Below are 9,353 nucleotides of genomic sequence, written 5' to 3'. Positions count from 1 at the left end.
CTTTCTGGGTCAAGTCCGTTCTTGGGACCCCTCTGCAGCTTCTCCAGTTATCCACACCAACCATTTTGTCTATCTTCTGTTTTTAAACCAGCAGACCACAGAAAACTTTAAAAATGTTCCCCAACCTCTCTCTCTATATAATATATATTGTTGATATGAATACTAATTTTTTAAATTATATGGAAAAATTACATTAAATTATTAACTGTGGTTTCCTCTAGGGAGTGAAAAATTTTAGAAAGTGGGAGGGAGTAGGGGGAATGAAAGAACAAGGACTTTTACACTCTAGTTTTCTTTTTTTTTTAATTGAGGTATAGTTGATTTACAATATTATGTTTCGTGTGTACAACATAGTGATTCACAACTTTTAAAGGTTATACTCCATTTGTAAATAGTTTTCTTTTAAATTAGGGAACATAAAACCTGAATCTGCATAACAAAAACCTCATCTATATCAGAAGTTGAGTATTCATATGATGCTAACATTCTGTGCTTTATGAAGTGCTTGAATGGCATTTCATAATGCCATTCTACTAGCTCCTCTAGTAGATTAAATGTATATTCGTTTTAAAATAATTTGATTCGCAAGCAACATTCTAGAAACACGTCCATTGTACAATGTGAGATGAGGTACTACCTCTCATCAATTTATTATATAATTTTTATATATAATAATAGACAGTTTTTATTCTGTCAATATGCCTTATTATCTATTTTATTATTTATTTGCCTTATTTATATCTATCTGTTTAATATTTTCCTAGCCCCCATCTTCTAAAAGAGGATTTGAGGTGCCTTCTGGAGAAATATATAAGCCATAAAGATGAATAAATAAAACAAATGAAAAAATGGGAATGGAAGAAAAATAGGGTATAAAACTAAGATAACAGACAAGGATAGTTAGCTCTTGATGTAAATATTATAACATCCTGTTCATTTGCTAGAAGTGGGCCACAGTTTTGGCTCTGAGCTTCTTTGTGACCATAAGAAATAAGAAAACATGATCCATTATAAGATGTATACTTTCCATAGGGTGAAAGCCAAGAATTGCTTAGAAGTGCATCTTCTTCTGAAACCAAAACATACAAGAAATTGTTCCTGAAGGTCATCATACAGGGACTCAACATAGTGGGCTGGATGATGTATTAGTGATGTTCTATAAGACGAGACTGAGGGACATTGTTCCCTCTGAAAATTCATGTGCAGATACCAAAGTGGGAAAATGCTGCCAGAAATTAGAGGCAATCTCACACTCATCTTTAACTCCTTTTTAACTCAAAGCCATTGGTAAAATTTAATTGTAAGAACATAAAGTATTTATTTCATAGTGACCACAGAAAGTTTTGGTTCAAAGTTATTTTAATTTAGTAATATCTTAGATTTGAGAATGCTGGTATTTAAAATTGTAATTGCACTCGTAGTTCATAAAAATCTTAATCTGTGGAACTATGTGTCCCAGGGTTTGAGCAAAATCCATCCAGATAAACAAAAAACAAAATGAATAAGATATTTGAGATTTATTTACAATTCTCAGCTTTCATGGGATTACTTGAAGTAAAAGATTGACCTAACTACTGCATTATCTGGAGGTTTATTAGGTTTACTGTAAATACATCGACAGTTTCACTTATGTTTGTAACTCACGAAGAAGTTAATAAACATTTTAAACCACATTTGCATGCCTGATGCCTGATGGGTGTTGATTCCAAAATGAAAATCATCAAAACGTAGAGCCTGTTTTTTTCCCCTTTAGAGAACTCTCCAGAAATAAGTTTGCAGAAATAAACAGCATTAGTAACTTTCAGTTATTGAAAGTGGTCATAATAGGACTGGTGGAATCAGCAGCCCAATTTTTGTGGCATGAATCAAGGTCGTCAAAGTTTCCTCTAATAAAATTCCCCACTGTCTTCTCACACTGCTGTACCCCAGATTTGTCTTTCTGGGCATGCAATTCCAATGTCAAAATCTCTTCTTTTGGTTAAGGCTTCGTTTGTAGAACGGTCTTGTCAAAATTCAAATATTTATTTAAGATGAGCCACAAATTAATTTATGAGAAACTATTTACACATTCACAGGGATGAATTAAGTGCTTATAATTTTTAAAACAAAGTAGTTGCTTAATTTATGGTTTTCCCCAAGAATTCCATACTTTGAAGGAGATTGTGTACCAAGTATAAGTTCACTTATATTCCCATTTTCACTAATCTCTCTATATAAATACAAAATTGAGTTGCAGATCACTGTGAGATAAAATTGGGTTAACATAGTTTCACTCAGTGGGCAGGAATTTGGTGTTTCATGTTTCCTATCTGGCTTTATTATGGGTAATGTATATTTTGCATTAGAAGAAAGTGATTATACACAGATATAGATACATCATAATATAATACATGTTTACATATATTCTAGAATTTTAATTTTAAAACATAACATATTCCCATGGTAAAAAAAATGAACACAAAAGAATATAGAATGAAAATTTATTTGCAACAGATAAGACAGAAGAAAGACTTAATTAACCTATAAAGGGCTCTTAGAAACTGATTTTTAAAAAATAGACAAGTTACCCAATAGAAAAATAGACATTTCAAAGATAATTAAGAAGAGACAATTCACAGAAAAATAGAAAAATTAAAATAATTATAAACATATGAAAAGATGCTCAAATTTATTCACTGCTAAAAGTGTAAATCAAAACAATAAAAAACTTTTTTTTTAATCTATCATACTGGAAAAGATAAAACATGTTAATAATATGCACTATTAGTCAGGGTGTGGGGACAAAGACATTCTTATTCAATGTCGATTGAGAATGTAAATAGGCAAAATCGATTTTCAGGATCATTTGGCATGTTGATAAAGTTTTAAATGCATGTATTCTTTTACCCAGAAATTCCACCTTTAGAGGTATATACTTATAAACTCACAAAATTTTGCTAAATTATATGAATGAAGGCAATTTAAAAATGATTCTATATTGTTTATCTTTTGACTTTGGTATATTGTTTTGGTAAAATGGTATATTGTTTCTATGAAAAGACATTTAATTTTTACATGGTCATATTCATCCATTTGCTCATCACAGCTATTATTTATTACCTTACATAGTTAACTCTGCCTTGAGATCAGCCCAAATACCACCACTTTTCATTTGAGGAAACCCAACCAAGGGAGCATTCATTCACTTACTCAGAATGAGAGTAGAGATTTGATCTCAGTTCTAACTGACTTCAAAGCCTATGATATTTCACCTCATTATACTCAATCTTGAAAAGATGGAAAGACTGAAACCTTGAAAGTAACTTGGGGATCGCCACCACTGTTTCAATTCTTGTCAATTTGGGGACCCCCAGATGGGAGGAAGGATTCTTAGCTGCTGATGCATAGTTCTCCTTAGTGTAGTCACTTATTCCACCTCTTAGTTTTTGGTATATAAAATATGCATCCAAATCTTTCTCAAACTTAGAATGTTGGAATAAATAAAATCGCATTTCCATATTTGGAAATTTGTCTCTGAAGGTGATAACGTTTTCAGTGATTTCCAAATGGGGAATTAGCACATCAAAAAGATTGATAAAATAGATAATCAATAAGGACCTACTGTATAGCACAGGGAAGTCTACCCAATATTCTATAATAACCTATATGGGAAAAGAATCTGAAAAAGAATGGATATATGTATATGTATAACTTAACCACTTTTCTGTACAACTGAAACTAACAAAACATTGTAAGTCAACTATACCCCAATATAAAATAAAAATTAAATTAAAAAAAGAGATAACATCTAGAATGGCAAGTACATGAGGAAAGGCACACTCCCATAAAATGATGGTAATGTATGGTTAGTAACATTTTCAAAAGACAATTTGGCAACATATATAAAAATTTAAATTCTGCATACCCTTTGAACCATCGATTCTACTTCTGGGATTGTCCAACAGTAACGTCTACCTGAGTAAAAAGACATATGGACAACGATATTTATTCCATATTTAATAGCAATACAGACAACTTGATGACAAAATACTCTGTAGTATAATCAAATCAATCAAAAGTTTATACAATGGAGTGGGTTGCAAATATACAAAGAATGAGATAGACCAGTCTTCACTGATATGGGCTGCTGTTAGTGATCTATTATTAAATAAAAATAGTTGCAGAAACCTAAAGTATGAACCAACTTTTGTAAGAATGCATAGCAAAAGATCTGGGTTACCCCTAGAGAGGGGATATGGGAAAGGGCAAGTGGGGAAAGGTGAATATTCACTCTGTATTTCATATAGTATTGTGTACTGTTTGAATTTTCTAGTGAGTTTAAAACTTTCACAAATTCAGTCTTTATATAGTTTTGATTTTTTAGATTTTTTTTCAGTGAGCAAAGACAACTTCTGTAATTTTTTAAAAAGCAATGATTTTTTATAAAGGTGAAAGTAATACAACTGCTTTGGTTTAAGAAACAGGTAGTATAGCCAAACTAAGTCAACTACTTTGACTCAGACTAAGGTTGAAAACTGTCTTCCATTAACAACATAAAGCAATAGATTAGAGAGTTTTACTTTCAGTAAGAATTGTTTACATTAAAATTTGGTGAGAGAGTAGCACTGACATACATACACCACCAAATGTAAAATAGATAGCTAGTGGGAAGCAGCTCCATAGCACAGGGAGATCAGCTTGGAGCTTTGTGACCACCTAGAGAGGTGGGATAGGGAGGGTGGGAGGGAGACGCAGGAGGGAGGGGATATGGGAATATATGTATACGTATAGCTGATTCACTTTGTTATACAGCAGAAACTAACACACCATTGTAAAGCAATTAAACTCCAATAAAGATGTTAAAAAAAAAAAAAGGAAAAAAAATTGGCATCGTTATTAACCCAACTTTCTTGAGAGGTCTTAAAACCATTCAAGCAAAAATGACTCACAGAGAATGATGGTTATGATAAAAATCCCCATAAGGCCTCCCTTCCCGTAGGCCTAATACAGACCCAACTTATTTGTATATTCTGAAGAAAGGAAGAGTTCACAGTGGGCTAAGGCTGGTCACTCATTCCAGCTCCCACTATAATCAGTTTCTTTTATTTCTTCTGAGTGTTGGCACTCCATCTCTGTGCCCAGCAGATTATGGTCTCAGCACAAGTCAGGGAGGAGACGTGCATTCTTTCCTGGGGAGGAGTTGTTAGACTTCTTGGCACATCCTAGGTTAAGGTTGGATTATGCTGTCATGAAAAGAGTTTAGCTCAGGAGGTAATCTGTACTTTGTTAATTTATCTGGTCGCAGAATTTACTAAGGAAAAACTCTGTAATTCTTGCTCCCTGGTGGATTTCAAAGAAGACATGATAGCTTTTCTGCTTGAATGCTCTGCATATGATGTGCTTTGTGATACATTTCTACCCAAATGAAGGGTTTTAGTTAGAAGCTGGAGATGATTCTTTTAAAAATAGAAATTCTAAATATGCCAGAAAAGAGGCTGGTCTGGTCAGGCCTGGGGATGGTGTTAGTGTAGTTTAGATGTAGAAGTTATGAAATTGGTGGAAACACTTCTGGGTCATTGCAGTGAGAGGTTTAGCAGTGTTGTACAGAGCAAAGCCTAACAGACTATGGTTTGTTTCTTCTCAGATTCAATCCTTACAGCTACTTTTCTTCCAAAAGGCCGGGGACATAAAACCTACCCCACTGTCTTGCTGCCTTATCTTCCCAGTGTAGAACAACAGAGGCAGCTCAGAAAGAGTAGCGCTGTGAAGGATCTTTTTTTTAGAATTATATTTTATTTATTTTTTTATACAGCAGGTTCTTATTAGTTATCCATTTTATACATATTAGTGTATATATGTCAATCCCAATCTCCCAATTCATCACACCACCCCCTCCCCACCACTTTCCCCCCTTGGTGGCCATACATTCATTCTCTGCATCTGTGTCTCCATTTCTGCCCTGCAAACAGGTTCATCTGTACCATTTTTCTAGGTTCCACATATATGCATTATACGTATTTGCTTTCCTCTTTGATTTACTTCAATCTGTATGACAGTCTCTAGATCCATCCACGTCTCTACAAATGACCCAATTTCATTCCTTTTTATGGCTGAGTAATATTCCATTGTACAAATGTATCACATCTTCTTAATCCATTCATCTGACGATGGGCATTTAGGTTGCTTCCATGTCCTGGCTATTGTAAATAGTGCTGCATTGAACATTGGGGTGCATGTGTCTTTTAGAATTGTGGTTTTCTCTGGGTATATGCCCAGTAATCAGATTGCTGGGTCATATGGTAATTCTATTTTTAGTTTTTTGAGGAACCTCCATACTGTTCTCCATAGTGGCTGTATCAATCTACATTCCCACCAACAGTGCAAAAGGGTTCCTTTTTCTCCACACCCTCTCCAGCATTTGTTGTTTGTAGATTTTCTGATGATGCCCATTCTAACTGGTGTGAGGTGATACCTCATTGTAGTTTTTACTTGCATTTCCCTAATAATTAGTGATGTTGAGCAACTTTTCATGTGCTTCTTGGCCATCTGCATGTCTTCTTTGGAGAAATGTCTATTTAGGTCTTCTGCCTATTTTTGGATTGGGTTGTTTGTTTTTTTAATATTGAGCTGCATGAGCTGTTTACGTATTTAGGAGATTAATCCTTTGTCCAATGATTCATTTGCAAATATTTTCTCCCATTCTGAGGGTTGTCTTTTTGTTTTGTTTGTAGTTTACTTTGCTGTGCAAAAACTTTTAAGTTTCATTAGGTCCCATTTGTTTATTTTTGTTTTTATTTCCATTACTCTAGGAGGTGGATCAAAAAAGATCTTGCTGTGATTTATGTCAAAGAGTGTTCTTCCTATGTTTTCCTCGAAGAGTTTTATAGTGTTCAGTCTTACATTTAGGTCCCTAATCCATTTTGAGTTTATTTTTGTATATGGTGTTAGGGAGTGTTCTAATTTCATTCTTTTACATGTAGCTGTCCAGTTCTCCCAGCACGAGTTATTGAAGAGACTGTATATTGTCCATTGTACATCCTTGCCTCCTTTGTCATAGATTAGTTGACCATAGGTGCATGGGTTTATCTCTGGGCTTTCTATCCTGTTCCATTGATCTATATTTGTTTTGTGCCAGTACCATACTGTCTTGATTACTGTAGCTTTATAGTATAGTCTGAAGTCCAGGAGCCTGATTCCTCCAGCTCCGTTTTTTTCCCTCAAGCCACTTTGGCTATTCGGAGTCTTTTGTGTCTCCATATAAATTTGAAGATTTTTTTCTTCCAGTTTGGTAAAAAATGCCATTGGTAATTTGATAGGGATTGCATTGAATCTGTAGATTGCTTTGGGTAGTATAGTCATTTTCACAATACTGATTATTCCAGTCCAAGAACACGGTATATCTCTCCATCTGTTGGTATCATCATTAATTTCTTTCATCAGTGTCTTATAGTTTTCTGCAAACAGGTCTTTTGTCTCCCTAGGTAGGTTTAATCCTAGGTATTTTATTCTTTTTGTTGCAGTGGTAAATGGGAGTGTTTCCTTAATTTCTCTTTCAGATTTTTCACCATTAGTGTATAGGAATGCAAGAGATTTCTGTGCATTAATTTAGTATCCTGCAACTTTACCAGATTCATTAATTAGCTCTAGTAGTTTTCTGGTAGCATCTTTAGTATTCACTATGTATAGTATCATGTCATTTGCAAACAGTGACAGTTCTACTTCTTCTTTTCCAATTTGTATTCCTTTTATTTCTTTTTCTTCTCTGATTGCTGTGGCTAGGACTTCCAAAACTATGTTGAATAAGAGTGGTGAGAGTGGGCATCCTTGTCTTCTTCCTGATCTTAGAGGAAATGCTTTCAGTTTTCCACCATTGAGAATGATGTTTGCTGTGGGTTTGTCGTATATGGCCTTTATTATGTTGAGGTAGGTTCCCTCTATGCCCACTTTCTGGAGAGTTTTTATCATAAATTGGTGTTGAATTTTGTTGAAAGCTTTCTCTGCATCTATTGAGTTGATCATATGGTTTTTATTCCTCAATTTGTTAATATGGTGTATCACATTGATTGATTTGCATATATTGAAGGATCCTTGCATCCCTGGGAGAAATCCCACTTGATCATGGTGTATGATCCTTTTAATGTGCTGTTGGATTCTGTTTGCTAGTATTTTGTTGAGGATTTTTGCATCTATATTCATCAGTGATATTGGTCTGTAATTTTCTTTTTTTGTAGTATGTTTGTCTGGTTTAAGTATCAGGGTGATGGTGGCCTCATAGAATGAGTTTGGGCATGTTCCTTCCTCTGAAATTTTTTGCAAGAGTTTGAGAAGGATGGGTGTTAGCTCTTCTCTAAATGTTTGATAGAATTCACCTGTGAAGCCATCTGCTGCTAGACTTTTGTTTGTTGGAAGATTTTTAATCACAGTTTCAATTTCATTACTTGTGATTGGTCTGTTCATATTTTCTATTTCTTCCTGGTTCAGTCTTGGAAGGTTATACCTTTCTAAGGATTTGTCCATTTCTTCCAGGTTGTCCATTTTATTGGCATAGAGTTGCTTGTAGTAGTCTCTTAGGATGCTTTGTATTTCTGTGGTGTCTGTTGTAACTTCTCGTTTTTCATTTCTAATTTTAATGATTTGAGTCCTCTCCCTCTTTTTCTTGATGAGTCTGGCTAATGGTTTATCAATTTTGTTTATCTACTCAAAGAACCACATTTTAGTTTTATTGATCTCTGCTATTATTTTCTTTGTTTGTATTTCATTTTTTTCTGCTCTGATCTTTAGGATTTCTTTCCTTCTACTAATTTTGGGTTTTGTTTGTTCCTCTTCCTCTAGTTCTTTTAGGTGTAAGGGTAGATTGTTTATTTGAGGTGTTTGTTGTTTCTTGAGATAGGATTGTATTGCTATAAACTTCCCTCTTAGAACTACTTTTGCTGCATCCATAGGTTTTGGATTGTCATGTTTTCATTGTCATTTGTCTCTAGGTATTTTTTGATTTCTTCTTTGATTTTTTCAGTGATCTCTTTGTTATTTAGTAACGTATTGTTTAGTCTCCATGTGTTTGTGTTTTTTACGTTTTTTTCCCTGTAATTGATTTCTAATCTCATAGTGTTGTCGTCAGAAAAGATGCTTGGTAGAATTTCAATTTTCTTAAATTTACTGAGGCTTGATTTGTGACCCAAGATGTGATCTATCCTGGAGAATGTGCCGTGCATACTTGAGAAGACAGTATAATCTGCCATTTTTGATGGAATGTCCTATAAATATCAATTAAATCTATCTGGTCTATTGTGTCATTTAAAGCTGTGTTTCCTTATTAATATTCTGTTTGGATGATCTGTCCATTGGTGTAAGTGAGGTGTTAAAGTCCCCCATTA

The sequence above is a fragment of the Monodon monoceros genome, unplaced genomic scaffold (assembly GCF_005190385.1).
Source record: "Monodon monoceros isolate NGI ecotype Baffin Bay Population unplaced genomic scaffold, NGI_Narwhal_1 Super_Scaffold_12, whole genome shotgun sequence".
In the NCBI taxonomy this organism is placed as follows: domain Eukaryota; kingdom Metazoa; phylum Chordata; class Mammalia; order Artiodactyla; family Monodontidae; genus Monodon; species Monodon monoceros.
The sequence above is the reverse complement of the archived record's forward strand: the minus strand, read 5'-3'. Positions refer to the sequence as shown.